The sequence below is a fragment of the Adiantum capillus-veneris genome, chromosome 24 (assembly GCF_014529385.1).
Source record: "Adiantum capillus-veneris isolate H3 chromosome 24, ASM1452938v2, whole genome shotgun sequence".
Classification (NCBI taxonomy): domain Eukaryota; kingdom Viridiplantae; phylum Streptophyta; class Polypodiopsida; order Polypodiales; family Pteridaceae; genus Adiantum; species Adiantum capillus-veneris.
The window spans coordinates 140,058,623-140,064,495 of record NC_140954.1 but is presented as its reverse complement, the minus strand read 5'-3'; the positions used below and the strand labels follow the sequence as shown (position 1 = coordinate 140,064,495).

General features: G+C 43.9%; 1 pseudogene; it reads right to left on the bottom strand.

Annotated features, from left to right (window-relative positions):
• Positions 1 to 1,219: 1,219 nt before the first annotated feature.
• The window catches only part of LOC147427252 (uncharacterized), a 14,623-nt pseudogene continuing 9,969 nt past the window's right edge, over positions 1,220 to 5,873 (bottom strand).

The following is a 5,873-nucleotide window of genomic DNA, read 5'->3' as shown; positions in this document are numbered from 1 at the left end:
GCTTGTGAGATTAATGGTTTGGGGTGCTTTTTATTGCCTACTACTAGTTCATTGTAAGAGGTTTGAGTAGTGACATACGCCTTGACCACACCTATAGGCTTCCCGCACAATTTCTCTACCTCCATCTTTGCTCACATACACACAATCCCGGAGCCACCGCTACCACGGGCATACGGCAAAACAACACGGTACGGATAATATTGGCGACAAACTCAACAAAAAATCATAACCAATTATGTATCCCACAAACTCAATCAAATACAATGATGGCGAGTTCGATATTTGCCGACTTCATAGCGTGATGCTCCGTGTTGCTAGATGCTCCTTGCACTTGGTCCTCGACAATTTCTGTCGCTTGGCAAAATGTCAGTTTACTTGTCTACTTTACCCTTCCCGGTCATATCAGCGCTTCGGCAAGGCCCTCCTCTGTTGCTTCTTTTGCAGATTTGCACCCACCTTTGCCCTTTGAAAATCTCGGCCACCTGTCTCCTTGATGGCGCAACCCTATTGCATGGCCACCCAGTGGCGCAACCCTTGTGGCCTTGTGTTCTTAGCAAGGCGGTCTCTTGCTTCCCCTTAGTAGCGTCATCACCTCAGGGTATCATCCCCCCTGCTTCTGTTGCGCTGCTCTGCAGCCTCTGGCCGGCCTCTCTCAAGCCAAGTCCCGCTGCCTTCCTACTCCATGTAGATCAGCCCATCGGCTTCGGGATCCCCTTCTCAACTGGCCGCCCTGCAGCCCACCACCTATTGCATCCTTCCCACCTCCTTGATTTTGCTCCAGGCCCTCTCGATGGCCTTTGGTTACTCCCATGCAAAGGGGCAGCCCTCCTCCCCAACTGCAACACCTCCTCTTGGCTCCCTTGCCCTGGCCTCTTCTCACAAGCCTAACCCCTCCTTTTATGCAACACGCGCCCTCCTTTGCAAGTGATGGTGCCCTCCCTGCATGCCAACTGCCGTCCTCTCTCAGCATGCGCCACCTCTTCACCTTCCTCTTATGGCAGCCCACCTTCTGCAGTGCTACAGATGGCGCCACCTTCCACAATGTAGACCTCTTTTTTTTCTTTTAAGCATGGCAATTAAAATAAAAAAAAAACAAAATCACTTATGACTTGGGCCGCCTTCCCACAAGAGGCAACCCGAAGGCAATCGACCTGACCTTGCTTTGGAAGCTCGGGCCCCGAGCCCTCTTCTATTTGGATCAAAACGATTCCTTGCGTTTTCAAGCTAGGCTAACCTTGACTCTCTTTTGAACCAAGCCAATAGTCCTGCTTATAGTTGGCCGCCCGCTTCGACTTCGCACATGCCATAGCGCTATCAAAATAAAGCTCCAAGTCTTCATGGCCGTAAATAGATAAGGATCGCTCCACAAGAATGGTCCCCGGATGCTTTGATACTTGCCGGTAATGGCGACTGCAACAAGCATTGGCCGTTTCGAATCCCGATGCAGCCATGATAGATGGCCACATTCAAGCTCTGCAAACATCTCGATCATTAGAGGCCCAAAATCATCGCGTGACCTGTAAAGTGCCACATCTAGCATACACATCCTCGCAGTAGAGTCTCCTGGCGACATGTCGATCCAGATCCCATATCATAAACCTGATAGTACCTGCATCCAACACTCCTCGTCCCTTTTCCAAGCTTCTGATATCTATACTTATTCCTGTCACCTGTAATAGCAAAAAAACCTCGCAGCTCCTCCTAGCAAGTGCTCCATTCCGGTGTACCTGTCCCATTAGGAAATTTCGGAGGTCATTTGGAGGGCCTTCTAAGAAAATGTATTTTTTGCACTCTCTCTCTAGAAAAAATGACAAATAAAAGAGCTGGGTCTTTCATAGTAAAACTTCAAAAAGTGTACTTTAAGTAGATTCCTTACCCCTCTGAACATTCGTTCGTAGTGATTGAGGGATAATACTCTTTTTAGTTGTATTGAATGAACAACGTCAATACGGAGGGAATGAGGCTAACATGGAGGGACGAATCCGCAGCCGCTATCCACTTTCCATTAAACCTGCACATTTAGCTAATGGCGCACTCCTCAAATGGCACAAATGTTACCCACAAACGAGCCAAATATCACCTTCACATTGATTTGGACAATGAGTACCAACCATTGATTAAGCGCAGTAAAACAAACACACATATACCTCCCACCTCCATAGACACGCTCAGAGCTCAAGGAGCTAAACACATAGATATCTGGACGAGAGGCTCTCTCTACCCTAAGAATCCAATAACTAATGCATCTCCACCGTTTGTCAATCCTACAAGCTTATTGACCTTTGCTGGTGATGGAGAAAACGGCCTTCTGGGTTATTGTAAATCACTTACAAGAGAAGCTGGAACTTACAAGAGCATTCTCCAAGCTCAACAATGTGAGATTGTTCGCCTTTCAAATTTACATTCTACAGATCAGGTTACCATTTTGCAACATAAAACAGAGGTACAAGAACTGAAAGAAAAGGTGCGAAGTTGTCAAATGAAGGACACCATCTTGGGTGGTCGTATCCGAAAGAAGAAATTGCGCAATCTTGAAACATTGCAAGTTGCATCAGGAGGTCTCAAGAAAAGAATCCGAGCATTAAGGTGATGCTTCTTGGTTGGCTACATTGTCTTAGTTAAGTAATCTCTTTGTTTTTTCTTGTTATGCATTGTTTTCATGTGCCTAAATAGTGTTAGTGAAGCAAATTTTCTGTTATTTACTTATGCATTGTCTTCATGTAGAGACTCAATCTATCCTGACAAGGAAAACATTGACCCCAAAGCCAATATAGGAAAGAGATTGAAGCCACTTATAAGTAGAAGCCTGGCAGCAGATATAGTACATGACAAGAAGTTTAAGGTTCTACAAAGAAATGTAGTGGACCGCTTTATTTCAGAGAACTCAGTGCCTGCAAAAGAGATACAAGGCACACTTGATTCACTTGGTGTAAGCAAAAGAGGATATTCGGCTATCCAAAAGTCTGTCTCATCCATCTTTGTTAGGAAGGGTATAAAATCCAAACTTCTACCATCAGCCTCAAGTGTTTGGAAAGAGAGGCTTCAGCTTAACGAGGCACAGGGAGACTATCTTGGACAGCCCTTTCATATTAAAGCAACTTACAGTGGCCATGGAGCCAACATGGCATATGATGAGTTCAACAATATTTTTATGGACCTGCGGATACTACAGAAGAGAATGGTGGAGTTTTACAACATCACATTTGAAGAGTCACGTGGACTATTACATTTTGTGTTAAAACTGGATGAGTGTGAGCTTGTTAAAGAGAAAAAGCTAGAGCGTGTTACTATTACTTTAATGAATAGAGCCCTCTCAAAATGTCCCAGTGATGATCCTTTATATTTTAGTGTTCAATCAGAATCTAACATATGGTGGCTTGGTGCGTTTGAGGTAAGCGATATTCTCAAGTAAGCTCAAATATTCAGATCTACTTAAGTCTCATTTATTTTGTGCTGCAGGTAAAGAAAGAAGATCATGAGATTCTATATTGGGTGTTCCATCGAACTAATATTCCGGAGCTGATTGATCGACAGACTAACCAGGGAGAGGTACTACGTCTAGATGGAAGGGGAGACTTTCAAGTTCAGTGGCATCTTGCAGGTGACCTTAAAACATTAAAGTGCATGTATAATTGTGGAATGGGTGCAATGGCAAAGTCACCGTGTTTGTTCTGCATGGAGCCTGCAAAGGTCATGAACCCAAAGTGGTGGAGAAAAGCTCCAACACGTCACATTGAGGATCCTGCTTTTCGACCAGTTTTGAAAATACCACTTGTGAATGTTCACATTTGTACAATGCATGCCCTTTGTAGAATTGTAGAGAAATTGGTCTACTTATACATCGGGTTTGCTTGGAAGATTAAGAACTCTGCAGAACGACAAGTAGCCTTGCAGTGCTTAGAAATGGTACTGTCGGATATGGGGCTTCATGGTGGCAATGTGAAAATCCAGCGGGATGAAAAGAGATCAACTGCTGAGAAGGATGTCCCATGCAAACCATCCATCGGTGGGGTGAAGGCACGGAGGTTTTTATCTAAGCCCCAAGGTACAAGAGATCCAAAGCTAACAAAACATGGAAAAATATATAACACATCTTATGTTAGCAAGGTAGAGTATCAGAGCTGGAAAAAGCTACATATTGCAGTCAAAGACCACGAACCAACTACTCGTAACGCGAAGGCTGAGGTTTGGCGATCAATAGACATCCTATTTTTGATGTGCGACAAAGATGACTGGTCACAAGGTGATATGAACAAGTTCAAGGAAAATCTCAACCTTCTGAAAAAATCATTCAAGACAGCATGGACAGACACCCAGATTACTCACTACATGGTATTATCATGTATTTCTTTCTCTCTTATGTGCAAATATGTGAGTGTAAAACATTCTAACTAATCTGTTTTCATATCCAACACATCATCTTCAATCATTTGCCATATTTTATACAGAAGTATGGGAACCCGGCAATATGGAATACCCAAGGGATGGAAAAGTCTCATTACATGGCGAGAAATGCTTATTTCAGGCACACACGACATGGTGGCTCTCGAATCAAGGCTAACAGTTTGAGAGAACTATTTGAATGGTTCTATCGTAGAATCATTCATCGAATGCAGGCAAAAGAAGTCTTGGCAAATTCAGCAACAGCACAAGCCATCAGACATTTACAACAACAAAAAGCTAAAAGATCAATGGCATACAACAACTCCGGAGCTCGTGAAAGTCAACGAAGGTGGAGAGAGACAATGGTGTATGTGAATCACAAGTGGAGAAAGATACTCTGAGTGGATGGCATTGTAAAAAATTTATGTAATACATGATCTTATACAATTGCTACTTGAAGTGTATCAAGATTTTGCAGGTTCAATTTTGTTTTTTGGCACGTCACCCTTGTAACGAATCATGAGATGTTTGCCATACTCTAAAAGTTCATCTGGGTTTTGTCTACCAAGAGCTAGTGCCATTGCTGTGTACGTGTAGTAATACGCTGCCCGACCACCTGTATAGCCTGGGCAGTAACCAAAACAATCTCTAGCAAACACTTTGTCAACAAAAATGACTTTATCTGCACTTTTGGGCAGCACCGGTCCACCCAAGAAGCGTGATAGTGTCTTGAATGTGTAAGTTGCTATTGAACCCTCTTGTGACATGGAATTGTGAAAAACTACTATCGGTGACTCGCAGAGCTTTGAAAGGTACTGTGCTAGGGCCGCATCCCTTTTCCTCGATACTCTCTTGTCCGGCGCCGAAGGAAGTCATCCTTGTCAGCAATCCAAGACTGCACATACAATGTCAGAAATGACACAAACAGAGAGAGAGAGAGAGAGAGAGAGAGAGAGAGAGAGAGAGAGAGAGAGAGAGAGAGAGAGAGAGAGAGAGAGAGAGAGAGAGAGAGAGAGAGAGAGAGAGAGAGAGAGAGAGATACCATGAAGCTCTCATCCTGCAGAAAGAGGTTTTCTTGCCACAGGTCTACAGATGTAGTTGACCCCTGACCTGAATGGTTAAACCAATCCTCCACTTCTTTGTTACTTTTCGATGGTCTTAGGCTTTGTCTTATTGCTTGGAAGGTGGCTTCATCAGGTAGTGTCTCCTTGCATTTTTCAGCTTTCTCAAAGCATCTTCGAAGGCATTCCATTGGATTGCTGGATGTTTCCATTGCCTCATCATCACTACTATCCTCTGAAACAAATCCACTCCTCTCCTCTTGGACTCTGGAAATAATAGCCAGGGAGAAATCCTCCCTTAAATAAAACACACTTTGCACATCATGTAAGAAGATATAGGTCCTGTCTCCAATCCTGAACTCAGGCACAGCTGGCAACATCATCTGAGCATGCTTCTCAGTGAAGTTACTGACATCCAATGGAAGTTTG